This window comes from Ambystoma mexicanum, chromosome 8 (genome assembly GCF_040938575.1).
Source record: "Ambystoma mexicanum isolate Mex_15411 chromosome 8, UKY_AmexF1_1, whole genome shotgun sequence".
Taxonomy (NCBI): domain Eukaryota; kingdom Metazoa; phylum Chordata; class Amphibia; order Caudata; family Ambystomatidae; genus Ambystoma; species Ambystoma mexicanum.
Window position 1 is genome coordinate 1,572,231,661 of NC_090929.1, and position 23,019 is coordinate 1,572,254,679.

The 23,019-nt window shown below is 46.4% G+C and overlaps 1 protein-coding gene across 2 annotated transcripts in view; it reads right to left on the reverse strand.

Annotated features, from left to right (window-relative positions):
• BBIP1 (BBSome interacting protein 1) overlaps window positions 1–23,019 on the reverse strand; it is a 206,546-nt gene that overhangs the window by 171,670 nt on the left and 11,857 nt on the right. The window contains exon 2 of one of the 2 annotated variants that reach the window (XM_069611776.1): window positions 710–803. The exons of the other annotated variant lie outside the window; for it this stretch is intronic. The gene's annotated coding sequence lies outside the window, so the exon portion shown is untranslated. The remainder of the gene's footprint in view (window positions 1–709; window positions 804–23,019) is intronic. 2 annotated transcript variants of the gene reach the window in all.

Genomic DNA, 23,019 nt, shown 5'->3' on the forward strand with positions numbered 1-23,019 from the left:
GCGGAGTAGAACGATGCAGAGCAGAAGTAGCCTTAAGCTCAATGAGCATTCTAGTTGTTTTCAAGATGTACCTGTGCGTGGGACATTTAAAGATCAGACACAAGAGGCTGCTGCTGTTTGGGAGAAGTCGTCGCACCTCCCCATGTGGTTTGCAGAATTGGGAAGCATGAACCAGTGTGGCACAGCCAACGGGCTCACCATCATGGAACTGGAGGAACGCTGTGCGAGCAAAACATGCTGCAGACACGCCAGGAACCAAGGGAAGATTCCTGGGTGTTCCGCAACCGGGGAAAGCAGCGTTTCACCTACTGGAAGCTGAACTAAGACAGGCATGCTGAAGAGAATCTGCGTGAGAAACAGGGACGACGTGAAAGCCATCCAGAGTGAAAAGCAGGCGGCAGAGCCTTGCCGCGGGAGCACAAACGAGACCGAAGACGCCACACACAGCCGGCGAGTCAGCCCAGGCAAAGTTAGGACTCCAGGGCGTTTGGCGACCGCGCCAAATACAAACTGAAAACATTGAAGCCACAGAAACTGAGACATTAAAGAGGTGAATTGCAAATCAAGGAAGTATATTGGGAATAGAGACCCCAGCCAAATATGCATGGAATGCAAATATGGGGGAAATACACAGTGCATGTTGAATCAACCAGATGCAAAACACTCAAGGAGGTACATGCAATTGGGGAAGTAAAAGAGGAACAGTTACCTGTCAATATAAGAAGTCCTGGCAGGTGAGTCAATCGGGCAGTTGCAAGTGTCTGAGAAGTCCTGGCAGGGGAGTATTGTTGTATTGTTGTGGGCTGAGAAAGACACAAAGAACTGTTAGACCAAAATTCATTAACACAGAGGAAGAAATCAGCTGAGTGCAATCTCCCTCTGGAACCAAGGTCATTTTACCTTGGAGAACTTTCATGTTGGAGCCCTTCTACTTTTTCCTTTGGTTAGAGACGTTTTTCCCTTTTACCTTACAATTTTGATTTGTAGACAGTTTCGATTTTGACATCCTGACACAGACAGATCCCAGGTTTTAGTTTTAGGCATGGAAATTCCTATTAGAGCAGGGTTAGATAGTCCTTTTTCTACCCTTTCTTGTGTTAATAAAAGTCTAAAACCAAAAGCATGGCAACTTTGTGTCCAACTTTCATTTATGACTCCTCACAAAAGGAAACAGGAGAAGAACTGAAATGTGGTAGCTCATCTGATAAGAGAAAATACAGCGCTGTAGTTTAAGTGATGGCCCCATATATAGAGGACCCGGGGGATCCCTCCGTCCTACAGAAGGGGCCATGAGGAGGGTTGATTTCCCTGGTCTCGAGAGCAAGGAGTCTGAGGAAGGGTCTACACCATTGTGTAAATGACTTTTTATTAATTATATTTGTTTACATTATTGTGCATATAGAATTGTCTTTGTGTGGGGCATTGAGTGCCCAGCTGTTTTCAATAAGTGCATGGTGTGTTTTGTTGGGGGTGTAACGCTCACCTGATTTCCACGGAGGCGCTGGGCTGGACTGAGCTGTCGCCGTGTCTTCTAGTGTGACTCGTAGATCTCGGTCTTCTCCTAGGGCTGGTCCCCTTCTCACGATGTACCGGACGTGTAGAGTGAGGTGTCTGCAGACGGAAGAACAAGGATTTAGGAACTGGATTGACTGAACTTCTCCTTCCTCAGTCCTCTTATTCGAACCAAGGGCGTGGCTTGCTCACCTTAGATATATTAAGGCCGGGCTCTCCATCCTGCGTCTTTGCAGGGGCGCAAGTACCAGTTACTTCACTGGTTCACTGACAATCCTCTTGATTGCAGAGGTTGATGCTGGAAGATACCGCCGTTTACCGCACGAGCGGTTTCTTGATAGTTATTGGAGCACCCTTAATTTAGTCCCTTGCTCAGTCTCAGGGTGTCAAGATTGAAATTGTAGAGGAATGATGCGGCGAGCAGGTGAGTAGGGAAGATGACCGGTTGCTGTCACCCTTTCTAATGTCTCTCTTTGTCCTGCAGGTTTAGGTGCAATGGACGCTGATGAATAAGTGCCCCGGATCGTGCAAGCGCGTATGTACGAAGAAGATGAAGTGCGGTGCACGTAAGTAAAATGACTGCTGTTTGTTTCAAAAGCACGCCTTAATGTCTCTTTTGTCCTTGCAGATCGTGGATGCAGAGAGCGTTGCTAGATGGATGCCGGCGAACGTGCGAGCGCGTAAGTAGAAAGTTTATGGTTGGTTTAGAATGCGCCTTAAAATGTCTCCCTTTGTTTTGCAGATGCCGGCATGCAGCGCTTCTTGAAGTTCAGAACGTGCGGAGCGCAGGTAAGCAATTCAGGAATGCAATGCTTAATCAAGTCCTTTTCTTTGCAGATGTCGATGGGGAGCCGAAGAAAGCGGCGGAAGGCTTTGGAAGATGCCGCCGTATTTGGTAAGTAAGAGCGCTGCTCTCGAATTTAATTCTGCTAACCTGTTGTTTTGTCTTGGCAGGTGCAGCTGAGGATCGGATCTCTAGCAGGTAAGGAATTCGTTTTCACAGGAACTGGAGCTGAAGAATCTCAGGAAGACTGGAGCTGACACGGTGAGCGTCCTGCTGCAGATGCAGAATAACGCGAAGCACGTTTCATCAATCGGGTGTGGTTTAAATAGCCTTCTGTAGTGCTTAGGCGTCTTCTTCCACAGCCTCGCCCAGGTAAGAAAAGAGTTCCTGTGTTCTGATTCCAGGGAGTGGCTCCTGCCCCACCCAGACAGGAAAAGTAGTTCCAGGCAGAGAAGGATCAGAAGACCATCGAGCTGGTAAGTAAGCAGCATGGTCTGCTGCAGGTAGGTCCACCCAAGCACTCTTCAGCATTATGAGCCCGGCGCTTCCAGCGCCGGGACCGGTCATCTTTATGAGCCTGGTGCCACTGGCGCCAGGACAAGGTCCAGATAGGGACTGGCTGGTACCCAGGATCAAGGTTATGGGCCTGCTTCCAAGGATGTGAGGCAAGTCCTGACCCCTTGGAAGCAGGGATCATGACAGCGGAAGGGGCAAGGCTGGAACGAGCAGGGTGTATGTGTAATATTGGGAGAGTTTTGGAAACGCCACTGGAGCAGCAATCGTTCAAATTCAAGGTTTAGAGTAAGACAGATTACGAAATGAAGCAGAGTAACCCCTTAGAATGTGCACGGGACCTCCGCAATATAAGGAGAAGATATTGAAATATCGGGAAGGGGTTCAGGGACCTATAGGAAAGATGTTCACATCTTGGCCCGAAGAAGGTTCGAACAACAAGGAGATGGCTTGGGCACATGTATACATATTTAGCCTCAAAATATACAGGGAAAGAAATGAAGGCTCAGACAGAGTGTTTTGAAACTGTGGAACATGTTCGAAGATTGAGGATGTCACTCACAGTAATGAGAGGACAGGCCCTGTGCCCGCACTCAACATTACCAGCTGTGCCCTGCCTCCATATGGGTACTTCCTTTTACAGCCCGACGCAGGATGCACCAACCCTCCGTATGCACCAGTCCCCATCATAAGAGCAGCCCCAGGGAGGAACATTGCGTTCAAACATTCAAGCACTCCAGGTTGCACAGAATAGTGCAATCCGGACCATTCATGGAATCCCCAAGTGCGCTCATGTGTCCGATGCGCAGAGGACTTTGAATTGGCTGCCTGTACAACATTGGATCATGCACAAGATCCTGACACTGTCATTCAAATGCCGCACCAACGCCTGTCCCATATACCTAAAGGATCGAGTGAAGACACATATCAGGGAGACAGCTCTGCTCTTCCGCCTTCCCCACCCTCGCCCATCCAAGATATAAGGTGGCGTATTTTGGGGTGACATCATTTAACGTCCAGGCGCCTCTTCATTGGAACTCACTCCCCGGGCTCATACGCTCGTCTGTGAACCTAGCACTATTCAAGAAGCAGATTAAAATATATCAGTTCAGTCTTAACCGAGGTTAAATCCTGTACCCCCTCATCCTGTCTGTTTTATGCACGCTCTGAGGGCCATAGGAGTGTGGCACAAAATAAATATTTTAAAAAATAAAATACCAATACAACACAGGCCCTCTGATTATGAAGTAGAGAAGAGCATGGAGAGATTAGAAGCAGCGCTGAAAAAAAACAGGAGGAGCTAGCGTGAGGGACACAGGGACACAGGGACACAGGGACACAGGGAGGGTCAGAGCGAGACGATAGGCACAGACCAGTGGAGAGCAAGTGAGATTTTATTTCAGGTTGACAGCAGGGTCATTAAGGATATCCAGGTAGCGACAAGTGAGCCACCCCAATTCAGGGCGCCTCCCAGAGGAACCGCAGTGCATCGTTACAGTGGATTATGACTCAATGCGTACAAAAAGGGAAGCTGAGGTTGCAGAGGAGGAGTAGGCAATGAATGAAGAGCAGGGAGCAGCACAAGAAAGAGGGCACAGATCTCATGTGGGCCAAAGCTGAGATCACGTCCTGGCCGAGAGAGAGTAGGGTAGCATAGTTTCCACTGTTAAACCAGGACTAGGGAGAGCTCACGATGTGCCATGGCCCCATATGAATCAGAACAACTTCACGAAGGAGTTACCCTTACTCACCGCAGGAGCAGGCAAATGGATATATGCATTGGAAAAGCAAACAGCTGGTTACAGCTGGTTATAATCGTCGTATTTATACTGGTCTTTGCACTGGTTATAGTTTGCTCCTGCCAGCTTGTCCTGCAATGTTGCTCCAACATATTACCAAAACAAGTAATGGGGATTTCTGTTACCCTTACAGCAGGTAAGGTTTGTCCCCTCCCAAAACAAGTGTACACGCAGACTGAGAAGTGGAGGGGTAAAATAGAGCATAATATGGTTAAGAACAGAACATCCAGTTGGCCTCCTGGGGACACTGTCACATCCACCTCCTGACTCTGAGAATTAGGTTATGCATCGGGTAGATCTTGCAGGGGACAGGGAAATGGGGGAATGTTGTTTTAGGACGTGTAACCCAAATTAATATGCCCAGATGGGGGAAAGGTTACATAACGTGTGCAATGTGTGGGTGCCCAAGGATGGCTAATATAGAAGGAGGGAAGCAGGATAAGTTAATTATTTAACTAAAAGGGTGGAGGGAGTGTTGGGATGCAAGCGCAGCATCCCAATCGTAGGAAAAGGTTCAGGCTGCGCATAATATATTAGTAGGCCTTTAGTGTTAGTATTTTACTGTTTGGGACGACAGTTTGCATATATGTTATTCATAGTTAGCTTTACAAACATTAGAAGCATCATAAAGCCTTACAGAACTACAACAATGCAATGACGTTGTGGATATGGAGGATAGGGTCAGGGGGATGTGTAGCAGTTTGTGTATTTAGCAATAGTTACTTATGTAGTGCTTTGAAGAGATCTTCCTTTAATTAGGAACTCTGCATGGTCAATTCTACCAAATCAGCACGATCTGAGTTGAAAAGAATCCCTCATTTCTACCATCACACAGATACCTTTCCCTATTAGGAGACACAAAGTTGTGAATGTTGCACCAGATGCCATATTCGAAAGTAAGCTGTTTACTATTTTGTTCTGTCTGACTAATAGCGACTGGGAATTTTGTTCAGAATTTACTCTTTGATATGATTACAAGGGCGCATCCGTCCAAATTGCATTAGTCTTATGGTCTTCTCAATACGACCCCGCTAAAACATCACTATTTTTGCACCGTTCTTTGTGATGTCCTACTGTGGACGCCTAAACATTTAGCAACCTCTGGTGTTGATCTTCTCATTTAAAGAGACAACTCGATGTCCCCTGCCACCTCCATAAGGGCATGTCAAAAGAAACTATTGAGGTAGTCAAGTCAACCTCCGTTTTTACTCACTCAGCCTAGAAAAAGAAGCAAGAGATTGGGGTGTTTATATGTGAACTCGAATTGGTTTTGAGCTGTCATTTGTTTGTTGAAGGTTGCAGATACCCTACCATTGTATTAGGATTCTGTGCTCACTAATAACTAGAAATGAGCTCTTTTCTTGAAAGATGGTGAATCCATTTGTTGTTCCCTCTAACTAAGTGTTACAAATACTCTCATGCTCGTTGCGACAGTCCTGTATTAGAAACTGGAGTCAGCTACATAACACACAAGATCACTGCTAGCTAATAATCACCTGTTTGTATTTTCATAGATCAGTGACGATCTATCACAATACAAGGTTAATCATTTATTTGAAGATTTTACAGAAGAAATCCCTAGTCCTGAAGATGGCCTCAACATCAACTTATGAAAAGACACCAGAGATAGTGTCTAATGCATCATATGGCCGAAACATGTCGACTATCTCTAAAAAAAAAAAAAAAAAAGACTACTAACTACAATAATCTTACGAATGAACCTCATAGTATTGTTCATTTAGTGATCCATATCCCTGTTTGTTTTTAATTTCTGTAAACTGTTTTCAGTTATGATTGTATTGTTTTTGCTTTCACTTGTTCAGTCTCGTTTGAGTACTATCCTTTTTACATTTTGTACCTGTATTAAAATAACTTTATTTTGTTCTAATATATTTGTATGGTGTTTTTGCACCATACAAATATATTAGATCACTGAGTAAGTGATCTTCATGTCAAGCGTATGTTAAACATTCTGTAATAACCACTCCCATCTCCAACTACCAGGCCTATGTAGAGAGGGGTAATCATTCCTTCCTTTGTGTTTTGACTATATTTACACTCCCGTCTTAGATTTGATCCCCCTATAACAAAAAGCCTTGGGAGTTTACTTTTTGTGATACATGCTTTGATAAGTATATGAACAGGTAGTTGAAATAGGGTACAAGCAAGACAGTGGCCCTCATAAGTGAGCTGGTCCAGAAATAAGGTGCCAATAACAACTTTACCAGCACCTTTTCTGGAACGTCTCACGCAGAGGCTGCCAGTAGGGGCTGTGAGCTACCGGCAGGCCAGACCTGACCACACTACCTTAACCATTAAGGAAAGTTTATTAGTGCAACAAACTACCTGGTTATAACGCACCAATCAAATTACAGTAGTGTACAATGATTACACATTTAAATGTTCAAGGAGATACTGAGGAAAGAGACCACTGAAAGCGACTAATAAGTCACCAAGACAGAATTAAAAGATGGATACAATAGATAACAACCTGCAGGCGCTAAGATATGTAACTGCTGACTATCCGCATCCTGAGTCTACTACACAGGCCTAGCAGCCTCCTGCGCCATCTCCCTTTAGAGTGCAGCTTCTGCGAAACACGAGAGTGAAATCCGGAAGAGTGGGCTTGGAAGAAGAAAACAACCACTCCAAACACTCACCTCTCCTATCACTAAGCTCACTCTCTGCTTGTAACGCTCACCCGATTCCCGCAGAGGCGCCGGTCTTGACTGGGCGAATACCGTATCTTCAAAGGTGATGTGTAACACACGGTTGGCTCTTTGGGCTGGACCTCTGTGCACTGTATGTCTGACTCGAAGAGTAAGATGTCTGCAGATAGAAAATATGGGATTAATGAACTGGGGTTATTGGGTGTCTCTCTCTTCCTCCCTTTCTCTCCTCCTGTAGAAACCCAAAGGTTAACGCTCTCACCTTAGGTAAGTGAACGCCGAGCTCTCCATCTGCCTCGGGGCAGGGTGCCGTAACCAGTTTCTTCACTGGATAAGGGTGCAGGCCTCTTGACCTCAGAGGACTGCTGTCCGTCGTTTACTGCACGAACGGTAAGTTCCGAGTATTTCAAATGTCTTTAAAAGTCTTTTGTAATGATGTCTCTTGTTTTGCAGAGTTCCGGCGATGGCGGATGACGGACTGAAGTGAGTTGAGGATGGAACCCGTGTGAGGAATAGAAGCGCCTGGAAGCACGTAAGTAAGCGCTTGTTGCCTGCTTCACGATGCGCACTAACTGTCCTTTTATCTTGCAGGTACAAGTTCGGAGCTGCTGAAGGGTGCCGGAATACCCACTGGGTTCGGCGTGGGAAGGAGTAATGGCACGTGAGTAATAAAGTTACCCAATGTCTTTAAACGCACCTTCTTTTGTCTTTCAGATGCGGGATGCAGCGCTGAAGGCCTCCGGAGCGTGCGAAGAGTTGGTAAGCTTTTGTCTTTCAGATGCCGGAATGCAGTGCGAAGACCTCCGGAGCACGCGAAGCGTTGGTGACAGCCGATGGACCAGGTAAGAGAAGCGCTGTCACTGAAGACCGTAGTGCTAACCTGTTCTTTCTTGTCTTTATAGGTGTTGCTGAAGACTGGATTCAGGATGGTAAACCTTTTTCCCTTAGGCCCAGGATCAGATGCAGAAGACACGATGAGCGTTCTGCTGCAGAGGATGCAGAATAACACAAAGCAAGATTCATCCATCGGGTGTGGTTTAAATAGCCTCCTGTAGTGCTTAGGTGTCTCCTTCCACAGCCTCGCCTAGGTAAGAAAAGAGTTCCTGCTTTCCAGAAGAGTTCCAGTGTTCTGAACCTAGGGAGTGGCTCCTGCCCCACCCAACAGGAAAAGTAGTCCCAAACAGAAGAGGATTAGAGGCTCAACTGGCAGGTAAGTAAGCAGCATGGTCTGCTGCAGGTAAGTCCACCCAAGCATTATGAGCCCGGCGCTTCCAGCGCTGGGACTGGGCATATTTATGAGCCTGGTGCCACTGGCGCCAGGACAGGGTCCAAAAGGTCCCAATTGGGACTGGTTGGCACTCGGAACCTGGGTTATGGGTCTGCTTCCAAGGGAGTTGGGTAAGTCCTGACCTTTTGGAAGCAGAGATCATGACACTGCTCTACACTAACCCATAATAGAGCGCAGCTATACACCTTGATCAATTTCAGCCAACCTGCTCACATACGAACAATACTCCATGAACACCTCAACATCCTGCTGGAACACAGCTAAACCCCACCAAAAGATGCAGCTACCATCAGACAATTGCATCAGCTGCTCACCTGAGTGCACCCAAGCACCCTATGCTACCCTACTCTCTCGACTGACCCGGACTATGGTCCCCAAGGGCGTTAAACCCACAAGCGCTTTGAGATCATACCAATGATATATATGGCCTGATTCATGGAACTGTTTTATAATGGTGCAATCCCATAGGAAAATGTTCTGTGAATCAGGCCCATAGAGATCAGGCCCATAGAGCGCTATATAAATGCCACATAACAAAGTCATTTGTGAGGGGTTGCCAATACATAAAGTGTGACCAATAGAGTAATGACCTATAGGGGATGTTTAGGTTTTTTGTACAATTGACAAATAGGGAATGTAGGATTATGTTGTGAAACTAATATGCTTAGCTTATGTTAACTACTGTTTCCGCTATAAAAGATGTAACCTGAAATGCGTGATTTGAGTTATTAGTTTTGTTTAAACACTCTTTATTGCCATTTCATAATAACAACCCCAGAACTTCCAACTCCTCTCCCACTCCCGCATCCCCCCCAATACCCATCCCCTTAGACACATAAGAACTTTAATTGAACAGTTTCAACAAATTCCCAGCCCCACATACCCCACTCTACTGCCCCCCCCCCTCCAGCATCCAGGTATCCCTCCTGACTCCCACTCCCTTCAGTTTGCAAAGAAGTTTGAAACTTTTATTTAACATTTACTTTGCAGTAATTGTCAAGCAACAGTGTGCCAAACAAAGTGGGTTTATGATGACATGCACCATTTTACAGAAAGCGAGTTTGCATTTTTTGTCATCTGTTGCTGTGGGTTGAGTATTTCTTCTAGCTTCAGTACAAAAACTAAATTAGTTGGCATGCAGGTCTAGCAGAATTCTAAAAATGTGCAAGGCCTGAATCAGCTCACTAATATTTTACTTCAGCCAGGGTTCGAAATTGCTGGGAGCTCCTTAGCTCCTGCTTCCATCCATGGAGAGCCTGGTTAGCTTGAAATCATCCCCACGATGAGCTGCTTTTGGCTCCAGAGGCCAACTGATGCCATACAAACATACCTATGTGAAATTAATTTTCTGTATTTGGCAATGTGTAGTGAGACAGCCATGGTATCAAGAGAGAGACAGACTCAAAGATACGTTTCAAAACCTTTATTTCTAAAGGTTCCTGGTTTGGTGCAATAACTAATTGGCCCGATCACTAAAGGGATGGTTCCCTTAACTGATGTTTCTAAGGGCCGTCGAAGTCTAGAAGTCCAAAATAAAAATCAGTCTGTGTCTAAACTTATGCTTGCCCTCAAAAAACATAGGTTGCCAAAAATGTGTTAGTAAGTCTTTCAAAAGCAAAAAGTGGTGGTTCAACAAAAATAGGAAACCAAGATTGGTTATAGAAGGTATTATCGCCAGATATAGGTTGGACAGATTCAAAAAGGTTGAGTTCAATCAAAAGGATCTGTTCATAGGACCTTCTTCATAGTTCTCGATAGTTCAAACAATGTCAATGTTTTTAACGTCTTGGGGTTCCCTCCCCCAAGTTTCTGTTCCTTCAGTAACAAAACAATAACCAAGATTCCACTTGATAGGCCTATCGGTGATCCCTTCCTCAAGCTCAGGTCTCTTCCAAGTTCAAACACAAATATACTTCTTGGGCCTCTCAAGATTCCCTTCCCCAGGCTTAGGGCCCTCTTGAGTTTAAAAGAAAAACATGAGTTCAGTCTATCGGGATGTACATAATTTCTCATATGCAGTTCTTTCAAAGAGTTAGCATCCAAGACGAAAATGCCTGGCCATTTACTCCTCTTAGGCGCGACCACTCCCAGCTTTAATCACTCCCTTGGATTTCCTGCTCTTGACTTTTTCCTTCAGGAGCTTTCTGTGTCCCTTCTTGTTTTCTTTACTTTCCTTCTTGTGCTCACGGACACCTTTCTTTGCTTTTCCTGCACACTTGTACTTTCCTCTTCGTGCCCACTGGCACCTTTCTCTCCTTCTCCTGCACACTTGCACTTTCTTTAACTCCTTGTGCAAACTAGCACCTTCATTCTTGCTTTCCCGTGCATAACACTCTGCTGGGTCGCTTGCACCCTTCTCTCTTTTCGGGTTGCTCGCACCCGCTTCAATATAGTTCTTCTCTTTCATGTCCATTGTGCACTCTGCTTTCTGAATTTCTCACAACCGATCTCCCTCGATCTCTTCACTTTCCTTTTAATCTACTTCGTCACTTTTCTTTCCTCTTTTCCGCTCTGCACCATTTCACACATTTTCGTCTGCCCGCTCTGCTTCAGTCAGTTTCATGCTCCTGAGTGTTTGCCTCTTCACGAGACTCACCTGGGCAGCAGCGCTGTGACAAGCGGTCCCCCCTGGCTGTGTGGGCCCGAGGTCAGGGTCTCAGCACCTGCCCCTCAGTCACCTCTGGGACAGGCACAGGTCCCAAGGTAACAAGCAATGTTTAACCTGCAAGATGCTTCGCTCCAGCTCTCTGGAGACAGAGCTCACTAGCCATGTTGCAGCACCTCAGCAACACTGGGCCAGCGTCTCGGCATGCCTTCTCCTCTAAGCCGTCGATCCTGTTGCTCTATGGTCCGTGGCTTCTCTGGTACAAACAATGTCCCCAGCTCGCTCACTCAGCTGTACAGAACCACACCTTTTATAGTTGGAAAAGCAGTCAAGTGGAGTCAGGTGTGAGTGATAATTAGTGAATGCCTGACTATCAATGGAAAAACAAGTTCTTTCTACAGCCGGTTTCCCTTACAGTCCCCATGTTATTCCTATGGGAAATCACCACTACTCCCAGCCGCTATTCCTTGTCCCAGTACTCTTGGATCCCAACCCTGGGGGTGGACGAGTAAGGGAGGATCATCTGGGTAGAAGAACCTAGGGTTGCCTGAAGTGGGATGATCCTCCCTTACTCGTCCACCCCCAGGGTTGGGATCCAAGAGCGATGGCCCTCCCTGCCACCTCAATACAGTACTTTTGGGGCTTAAATAAGAGAACACCGCTAGGTTTCTCACATTATAAAGAGACATTTAAAACATCACAGACTAAGTACTGGGCAAAAGGTTAATGTTAGCATGCACCATAAAAGTTAGATGTGTGGCACACTGTGTACTAGCTCCTGGTTCTCTAGGGGAAGCTCCTGCCTGCTAGTTGGTGCCGGATCCCTTAGATCTAGTTTAAGCGCCTGACCATGAAATCTGAATTTCGACCCCTGCTTCAGGAGGTACACAAAAATGATGTATTGTTGCTAATTTTATGTCTTGGGTACAAATAACTTGTGGTGACCTTAGAAATATTAGTGCAACATTGCTAATCAAATGGGTTTGTTTACTAATCAAGTACATTTTAATTAATAAACTCTGCTAATCAATTTTTTGAAAACTAATGTATGTCTTGGGAATACAATTCTGCCCTTACATGGATGGCTGGCTGATTCAGGCCCTTTAATATCATTGCACGTTCCGATTCCTCCACAGTTTGCAAAGTGTGACGAAGTCCCCCCTGCCTTGCTATGAGGACAGCTAATGGGGTGAGTGATGAAGAGGCAGAGTCTCGCCAAGCTAGCAGACATGGGTCCGGAAGCAGTTTGGAGTGGATCCCCTGATCACACCACTTAGCTCCTGTCTCACGGAAAGACACACTCACATGGTGTCAAAAAGTGGCAAAGTCCCTTTAAGCTGGGGACTGCAGCAAAGCTGGCTTTTATAAACAAATATCCAACTTCACGAGAGTAATGACCTTCACAAAGCCTTCCAACATGAAGCCTCACAACAAAGAAGCTCATTAAGCAGTCATTGTTGGCGAGATGCCAGCAGTAGAGAAAAACTAAATTTCGAAGGACCAGAGATGTTTTCCCACAAAAGCACGTTTTCACAATGATGCTATGTCATGGTTTGCTGCAGCATTTCTACTAACAAGTAACAGAAATCTCATCAATCCATTATCTGCTGGCAGAGTTTCAAATTGTGAGTGATAAAAAGTCACAATTTCACCAAAGACAAGCATTCCTTTCATAGACCGAATTCAGACACACTTACAAATGATATAACATCATTAGTCTTGCATGATGAGCAGGCAGGGCAGCTGTGCCTCTCTCAGGCAGCGGTCTGCAACAAAAGGAAAAGGGGAAGTGATTTCCAAAATGGCAGACAGACCCCAAAGACTTGGTCTGGCCCCTAAATGGCGGTTCAGCTCAGGCGAGCCAATTAGTGGAAGCCCGTCATAGCTCGTCAATTCCCGATCACAGGTGCAGCCCCAGGGGAGGGATGCAGGGCTATTTGAACCCAGACCCACAGACCGTAAGTGTGGGTATGCAGAGTAGGAATTAGAGACAGGAGGGTGAAGACAGGAATTTGCTTGGAGAAGTTTAAGTAGAGAGTGAGAGACTGAGCAAGACCTACGATACCAGAGGAGAGTTTTAGGAGGATGGGAATATGGGTGCTGGAGGAGAGACTGAAGGGACCATAATAATAATAAGTAGTCAGGAGAACTGGCTGAGAATATTAGGAAGGAGTTTGATAGTCTCAGGGTTGAAGAAGGTGCATGGAGGTAAGGGGGGGTTGAGAAAAGAGAAACCTATAAAATACTGCGCTCAAGACTAGAAAGAATATTGACTGCAGTGCTGAAATGGGAGAAGAACGTACCAAGAGGGTGAGGAAGGTGAAAGAGACCACAGAAGCTGCAAGATTCAAAGTAAGACAGAGGATGGTGCTCAGAGCAGTGAAGGATGTATTAAGAGGCGTGAAGAAACTGTGAAAGACTTAACATCTGTTAGTGAAAGTAGGGGGATGGTGGAACTGAGGAGTTAAGAGGGGTAGAAAAGGTAAAAGGCATGCAGGTTATTAAAAAATTAGGAAAAGAGAGCAACAATTTCCACGCCAAACATCAGAGGACATGAAGTCCATAGGTGTGTCTAAGGACAGGAAAAATATATTCATGGAATCACTTGTTTTTGCTGAAGGTTCATTTATTGAAGTATTTTTGTAGTAAAAAGAGTCAAAGAAAATTTCAGTAAATGGTCCTTGATTAATTAGTCCTCTACACATGTTTCTCCAGCAACATTAATGCTTGTTCATCAGGAGGAATTTAAAGGACAGTTTTTGTGTTTAGCTGCAGATTACAGGTTGCATTGGGACTCTGATATTTCTAGAGCGTTTCCTTTGTAGGATTAACTCTGCAGTCATGGCGAGGATTCCCATATATGGGTTTATCATCAGATAATAGGGCTTCCTCATTAACGGGAAGGATTCACCCCTAACACGGATCTGTTCATTAGGCAGCCTCCTCCGACAGTCCTCATTTGGTCATGCATTCACCCGCGAAACGCCATACTTTCGCGGGCTTCTGCATGCCTTGTGTGTGTGCTTCCAGGATGTGGGCTGGACTATCTAGTTCCAAATCCACATCCTGGGTGCCAGAGATTCTGGTGTGCTGGGAATGACTGGGACACCTGTGGTCCGTGATTGGTCCACATCTGGTATGGCTGTATCTGACCAGGTCGCACATTTGGGTCCTCTTCGTTTTGGCACGAAGGAGATTCTGGATAAGAGAAGGGCCCAAACACCCATACCAGGTCAATCTCTTGAGTTCTCACTGAACCTAGGATAGGATACAAGCATCCTGAAAAGAAGAAGCCAAGTCGAGGAGCAGCTGGTGATCCGCTGGAAGGTTTGGTACCCTGAGCCCACTGTAGTCCGCAGGACCCCCCCCCACCCTCCCTCTCATCGAACTTAGAAGATCTGCAAAAGCGCTTCAACCCATTTGAATAGTGGGACCAACAATTCACAGCACCTCCACCTTAAACTGAAAGCATGCCTTCCTCGGAAGTGTTCCTTGGCCAACCCGTGAACTGACCAACTTGCACAGGACCTTTGTTCTGTAACCGCCGCCATCTCAAGTCGACTCTTGAGACTTTAGAGATCATAAGCACGGGGTATAAGGAACTCTCCCGCCGAGTTTCATACACCCAGGCGCCCTAGGTCTGGAATTGCCTGAGCCCGAGTGCACACGGTCACCATGTTGCCCAGCCGTGGTGACGAACTTCGAGGCTGTGCTGCTGCTGTGCCCCTCGATGAGCTGCAGTGAAATTGAACTGATCCCTTGACCAGGAGAGTAGAAATCATCATTGTCCCACCACGTAATCATCCCTGGAACTCAACCGCTGAAAGCTGCAGAACCGCACAATTGCAGCATTTGAACCCGCAACCGAAGTGGACTCGGCTGCCGAAGTTTGGTCCAGAGTACGTCTTAGTCGGCGAGTACTTGCAACCCTTACCGGTGGCCCCTGGCGTATCCATCCATTTTTACCCACGAGTGTCCCCTGAGGGCCACTCACCTTCATCGAGGTAGCCTGTGCTACCAACCTATTCCCAACTCTTGTATTCTGTTCTGCTCTCTTGGGGAGACCATCCACGAATAGTGGGAATCCATTCTTCACTGCATCACCCACCTTCCTACAGCCCCTGCAAGAGACCCTATTTTTTTTGCGCTACCGCCCAATTGCGTGTGTCTGCACCGAAAGTACTTTTGAGCAATGGGCTACACTTTTCGTAGGGACTGGACTGCCGCTTAGTTAGGGTTTGACAAGTGAAGAACTGCCTAAAGTATATGCACACTGTTTGCCCCCTTTACTTACAGGTTATGGACCCTTACTGTGTGCCATTCCTTTAGGCCATTGGTATCTGTATATATAGTAGTGTTGTGTTGGTTTAAGTATTGCTGCTGATCTTTGCTTGTGTTTGAATTAAAAGTCCTTTAATAAATGTATATGTATTTTTGATATACACCTGACAGAGTAATTAGTAGTGTCCTTCACTGTGTGTGCTCATCGAAACAGGCCAAAGCATTCCAACTGACTCCAAAAAAAATAAATATTCACTGCAACTGAAGGTGTCTTACAGTTTGCAGTTAAAATTCTTTTGAAACTGTCTGGGGTGATATCAGAAGAAGTGAAAAAGCAGAGAGTGGTTATAAATACTTTGGTATACTGAACATGGATGGGATGCAGATGGAACCCATAGATCCCCTAGACCCCAGATGTTTAATGGAGAGTGAGATCCAGTGCCCAGATCCAGTGCCCAGAGAATTAAATGATTGAGATCCTCATGACAGGGGAACAGGGAGACAGGGATAACCCGGAGACAACTATACACAAAACTAGACTTGAAAAAAGTCTTGAAAATCGAGCTAGACTCCGGGAAGCTGCAGCAAACAGGAAGCAAATGGAAAACCAGAAAAGACCAACTCCTGAACCCTTCAATTCTACGACCATAACTCCAGTGAAGGAACTTCAAGGGCAAATAAAGGAAAAAGTACCAAAGGGGCCCCTAAGCAGCTCAAACAAGCAGGCACTTTGACCAGTTGGTTGCTGGGGGAAAGGTTAGTGATCCCCCAACAAGAGGATGGAAGAGGAGTTAGTAAGCCCATGAAGGGAAGGGGAGAGCTGACATCCCTATTAGCAGAACACAAGTTATTGGAGGAGCAAGTGCCTGTTCTGACACATCAGCGAATGCTGGACCCCCCCCCCCCGTTAGCTTGGAACCTGCCTACTCATCTTCCCACTTCCATAACCTCTCTTCCCACTCTGGGGCAAGAACCCAAAGCGTTCACAGTTGGACGGGGCCAAAAAACATTTACAGATAAACGTACTAAATCAATCTGATCTTCGAGTCCCGACTACAGAAGACTTCAGTTTTGTGGAACCAGTGGACATAAAGGGAGGGAATTTTGTAAGGGTTCACTGTGCCACAGAGGAGGTCCCGGTCTTGATACGGAATCACTTAAGATCTATTGAGTTTGCTGGCTATGTGGTAGACTGCAGGTGCTGAAAACGGTAGAAGATGGCAATTCTGGTACCAAGAAAGTGGGCCTGGTAAAGGGGGTAGCTATGGATGATGCTATGGGATGGGAATGGCTCGAAACGTTTCTGACGAGGCAGTTGATTGAAAACAAGTGATTTTAGTTGGAGTACTAGTGGACATGCACATTTTGTGGGGAAGGATGGGTCAAGATCCATAATTGAGGAAAATGTGATATTTCTGCAGGAAACGTGGCTTACCGCCAATATTTATATGGAGGGCTTTACCCTACATCAGCAACTGGCGGAAAAAGGTGAATGGGGGAGACCATATGAGGGGACTAATCATAGGAATTAGACATAACAAACCTGTGATTAGGGTCAACACGATTCAGAGCACTAGGAATATATTGGAAATTGAGGTGGAAACAAAAGAGGGCACAGGCGCAAAGGTGATCCTGTTGATACATTTCTATGTACTACCAGAAAGTGAGAAATTGGAGGGGATCAAAGCAGATATTGATAAAATATGTGCATCCTGGTTAGTTGTAGAGGGCCACAAATTCATATTGTTGGGAGGCAGCCTGAATGTGGGATGTAGAGACCACGCTAGTGGGCCACAATATAAAAACGTTAGGCCAAATAGTGTGAGGCTTAAACCCAAAAGGAAACCAAAGAGGGAACAGTTGGATTGAAATGCTTAAAGATTGAGAACTCCTAATGTATAATGGCCGAACGGTTGGCGACTGCCCAGGCCAATGTACATGGACCATGGGGAATACGGCTACTACACTAGATTACTTTTTTGGCTACACCCTGTGCTCAGAGAAAATAAAAACGTTAAGAGATCCGGAAAACTGAGTAGAGTGACCACCATATGTTGGTTCTGACGCTGGGCTGGCAGATACAGTCGGAGACCCAAGCGGGAGGAAGGGACATTAATGTGAACTAAGGGGGCATTAAGAGAACTTGGATGCCAAGAAATATAACTAAGGCTTGAAGTGCCCTACAACAATGGGGGAAGGCTGGGGGGCAGAAACTAGGAAATTACAATGTAATTACAATGTATCGGAATGTATCGGAACTTGGAGTTAGGCTGGAAAGGTTGGCTTATGGTGCAGGGAAAAACAAGTGTGACATGGGGATAATCATGGGGATAATCATGGAGGGAAAACATTCTAACTGTTTCGATATAAAAATAAGAGATGCAGAGAGGGAATCGAGGAGAGTAATAAGGAACATAAAAAGAGAGAAAATACCCAATATGATTACAAGCCCAAAAATAACATGGGCCAAAACTCAGTGTAAGTGCTGGTTAAAAAGATGGAGGATGGCAAGTTTAAATGTGGAAATGTTGAAAAAATCTGGCAAATACTGGGCAAGGATAAAGGGGACATTAGGGGTGCAATGATAAACCCTATCCCAGAAGGGTCATGGATGGAACAGGTAAAGGCCAAATAAGTAAGTGACAAAGAAAGCGCCTGTATAAAGTAGGAGGGGAAGTGGATGAGTCCACCAACCGTAGGGAAGATAAATTACGCTATCATGAGGTTGAAGGGGTCCCGAGCACCTGGACGGAATGGTCTGTCAAATGCAGTATTAAAGGCTGAATCGAGGATGTGGGCCGGGTTACTAAAAATATTGTTCGATAAAGTCTGCAGGAATAAAAAGGTGCCAGTTACCTGGCAGCAGGCAATCCTTGTGCCCGCCTATAAAGAGGCAGACAGGGAGAACCCGTTGAACTACAGATTACTATCCTTATTCTATGTAACTGGTAAACCTTTTGCATATTTTGTATTAAGAGCGCTGCAACAATGGGCAGACGAGAGAAATATACTGTATTTTACACAGACAGTATTTCAACGAGGCTCGGCGACTACTCACAATATCAGGCTTTTGAATGCCTTGTTTGTAGAGGCCTTGAAAAAAGAGAATCCTGTGCTGTACGTGATTTGGGTCGATTTTAGCTCTGCCTTTGACACAGTCTGCCGCAGACGATGGACAAAATTATGAAGATGGGGCTGTCCGGCAGGGTTACTTGATATGGTGATACAACTTTATGCCAACAATACAGCACAAGTACATATGAATAATATAGGCTTGGTGATGTCCCCCATGGAAATAAAGGAGCCAGGCAAGGATTCTCTTTGGCACGACCTCTCTCAGCGATTACTATTGGTCGAAGGATGGTCAATCAAACTCAGTAAAATCGCCATATAACTAGTCTCTTGTATGCAGACGACCTGCTGCTTTTAGATCGAACAATTGGGGGGGGGGGGGGAGTCAAAAACAAATATAGGGATTTGTGCGAGTATGCCAAACAAAATGACCTGAAAATAAACCAGGATAAAACAAAGATGATGGTGGTGACGTGACGAAAGGGAAAATAAATTGGGTCGGGCACATGGGGATTACAGCACTATCCTAGAGGGGGAAAGAAAAGAAAGGCTAGACAACTGACAGAGGTAATTAATAAGTTTGATAAGCATACAGTGGGGTACTCTATTGAAGGGGTGCTTGGGCCTGAAGCTATATGAGGGAAATTGATTGGCTAAATGTCATAGAAGGCCAGTTCTGGAGAAAATTATTACAGCTGCCCCAGTCAACCTACATGGCTTACATTAGACTGGAACTGGGCATCCTATCCTTGAAGAGCTATTTGCTACTACGTAGAGGATTGTTTTATATTTAATCTCGATCTAATCCAAAATGTCCTCCATTACATGTTTTGGGAACGATCTGGGATAGCGGGGCTGTGTGAAAGTATGCAGAGATGAAGGAGGACCCCTCACCAAAAAAAAAAATTATAAAGAAAAAATAAATAAAGAATTCGATTAACTTTTTGTTATTTCATACACGTTTAAATTGCAGGCGTAGAAATGTCTGGCGATGAAAGGACATAGAACCGTTTTACCAACATCGGGTGGACACCAGACTTTGCCCGCGGTATGAGTTATATCTTGAGAATCTTGTATAAAAATAGGATCAAGAAGTGGGATTGGATCAGTAACTTTGACCTCTTGGAGACATTCAAACAATATAAATATGTAAACAAGGTGAGATATACATACCTCAAACCGCAGTGTTATATTATGGAGAGCCACAGTCCATCCCTGTGCCACTTTATACTACAGCTCTGGGTTAATCAACTCCCGCTATTAGCCCTGAAGGGGCCTGAACAAAAGTACTAATAGAGCATAGAATATGCCGAATTTGTAGAATACAAGAAAAGATGGAACCCCCCCAGGCCCCCCGGCATTTTCTGACATTATGCCCCAAGATGGGTCCCACATATATGACACTTCTGAGCCCATTCATAGGAAGGTACAATTCTATCAAAACAGACACATTTTGGGACTTCTGTTTGAACACCGAATTGGAAAAAGGTACATATAGCACTACACCAAGTTTGGAAGTCGATATGGCCACGCTTAGAGTGCCATACGTAAGGTATTTTAGCAGTATTGAAAGATTAGTGGTCTTATCCATAGATCTATGGAGAATGTAAAACTAGGATATGTATAGATGTAGAGACACATTATTATGTAGATTATATGATGCAGGTCCTATGATATGGGTTCATGTCATGCTATTGGTGTGTGCCCCCTGATCTATAAGCTAACCCCTAGCTCATTATAGTACAAATTGTGGCTTGGGGATCTGAGACTCAGATTATGATGTTATGCTTTGGTATATGCTGGTGTCTGTGTGTTTGTTTATGTACACTTGTCCAAGCATATCTGTATATGTATATACCCTTGTTTAGGGGCGTGGCTACAGAGCCATGTGAAAGGACGTGTCTCGGAGGGACTTCCTGATGATCCTGGATGCTACGGACAAAAAACCGTGCATGAAATCCTGAATTCGGTGCACAACAGGAAGGAGCAGTTGTGGGAAGACCCACCGCACGCAGACGGAACAGACTCGTGAGGATTGGGGCCGGCATACAAGTAATCAGAACGAAATAGCACCCCGGAGCTCGCCAGAACTGGAAAACAAGATGTGGCCCGCAAAGAACAAAGGAACGGATAGAGGTCGCGAAGGTCCGTAACACGCTCGCCGCCAGGGTGGACGTCGGCACAGCCAGCTGACAACGAAACCGCGAACACAGAAAGTGAAGCGCGGCCGGAGGATGGAACTGGTAAGCTGGGCATGACTGTGCGAACCCCAGGGCGAACAAAGGGACCTGCAGCGGAGCACCGTGTGGAGCCGGGAAGTGCCCCCAGGGCCAAGATGGCTCGTATTGAGAGCGGACAATGACCGAGGTCGCTAAGACCCGCCAGCACCTCGCACGAAGGATGCACGTAGGGCTGCACACGTCAGGTCAGATACATTGTGTCAGGTGCCCGCGGGACCCAGCCGGCACATAAAACCTTCGAGGGGAGGCTACACTGTAGCTGGGAATGGCCGTGAGCATGCCGGGCATGGTAAAGCTCCAGGAGGGATGAAATGTCCCACCGGGACACATGTACACACGAACGTCATGTGCAGGTAGAGGAAGAAGAAAGTCAGACGGACAGCCTGTCTAATAGCGTATGCGTGGGCAGCATCAGCAAAACTTGAAGGAGGCATCGCACGCAGGTTGCGCTGCAGGGAGCGGAGTTAGGGGGATGCCCTGCCCCCCCTCCTCGGACACTTGCACATGGCCCAAACAAGTAAGAGCGCTACACCGGAGCCCGTCTGACAATACCAGCCGCTGGAGCCCACACCCCAGGGGGCCCGCAGAGCAACGCACGGAAACATTAAGATGGCAACAAACAGGCCAAAACAAAGGGCAAACAACCCACGCTAGAAGAGTATGCCAGAACACCACGAACGGCAGAAGGTGGCAATTGCGGACCTGAAAATGGCGTGGGAAACCAAACTGGAATCGGCCACGGTTGAACTGAAGGCGGCACTGGAACTTAAAGTAGGAACGGTGCAGGAAGAGGTGAACCTCCTAATGCCAGATGTCAGAACGCTAGCAGAACGCACAGGTGAATTGGAAAAGGAGGTAGCCCCGAATGCAGCTGCAAGTGCATCCCACAAAGCAGAGATCCACATCCTTGAACAACGCGTGAGCAACTTGGAAAACAGAGCCGAGGAAGCGGAGGGACGTGCCCGGAGGAACAAAGTACGCATCGTCGGCTTGCCGGAAAGAGCGGAGGGACCAAACCCCACGGAATATATCGAAACAATGCTGCTGCAAGAAATAACCGGGGGGGTGCTGACCCAAGGATTTTCGGGGAACGGGCGCACAGTGCCCTGACAAGGAGGCCACCGGCAGGAGCCCCCCCCTCCCCCGAGGCCGATTATTGCCAAGATCCTGAATTATCGGGACAAGGAGAAAATCCTAGAGCATTTCCAGAAGGGAGGAACAATACAGAGGGCATCGGCAAACATAACGGCATACCCGGATTACACACTGTCGGTACAAAGGCGACGCATGAACTATGGCGCAGTGAAGAGAAGATTGCGGGAAGCGGGCTACAGGTACATGTTAATATACCCGGCGAAACTGAATGTGTACCACAAAAACAGAGCACTGTTCTTTGACACCCCAGAGGATGCATCGGAGTGGCTTGACACACACAGCTGCCCACCGGAATCGGGTATCCAGACGGAAGACGGAGACGCAGACTCAGACACTGGGACTAGAATATAAGACAGGGCTAAAACAGCTGGAACAGGCGTGATAAGGGCAGTATAACCATGATCCTCAGAGCACGGGAATATAGTGCTAGATATAGGAGTTTGACGGGACCTGCTTTCATACCCCCATATTTGCATTCCGAGAGAGGACCAAATGCGGGGGAGCCTGAGATCCAGGGATGGAGCTGGGCACCAGTTAGGGTCGGGTAGGGTTGGGGGAGGGAAGGGGTTGTGTGCAGTGGTTTATAGATGGGGGGGAAGGGGGGTTAGATGGGGAGTTTCTTTGGATGAGGTAGGGGAACGAGCCCAATCTTATGTCAAATCAGGCGGGAGGGGAAATCTAGGAGGGGAGGAGGGGCAACCTACAGATGGCGTCGGGTAGCCTCAGAGTCGTGACCTGGAACGTGCGGGGCCTCAGATATTTGAAGAGAAATAAAGTAGTGATGTATCTGAGAAGGCTGAAGATTGCCATAGCACTATTACAGGAAACCCACCTCACTAGGGAGAAGTTGGAGGTGATTAAGAGAAAGTGGAGAGGGACTATCACGGGAGCCACATACTCAGTTTATGCGAGGGGGTCATCACGTGGGTGGCACCTCATGTACCATTTCAGCTGCTTCAGACCACAATAGACCCAGAGGGTAGAATGGCAGTGGTGCGGGGGATGCTGGAAAACAGGGAAGTGAGCATTATAAACTTGTACGCCCCCAACCAAGATACAGCGGCCTATTTTAGGGCCCTATATGGCAAAATTGGCGGCGCG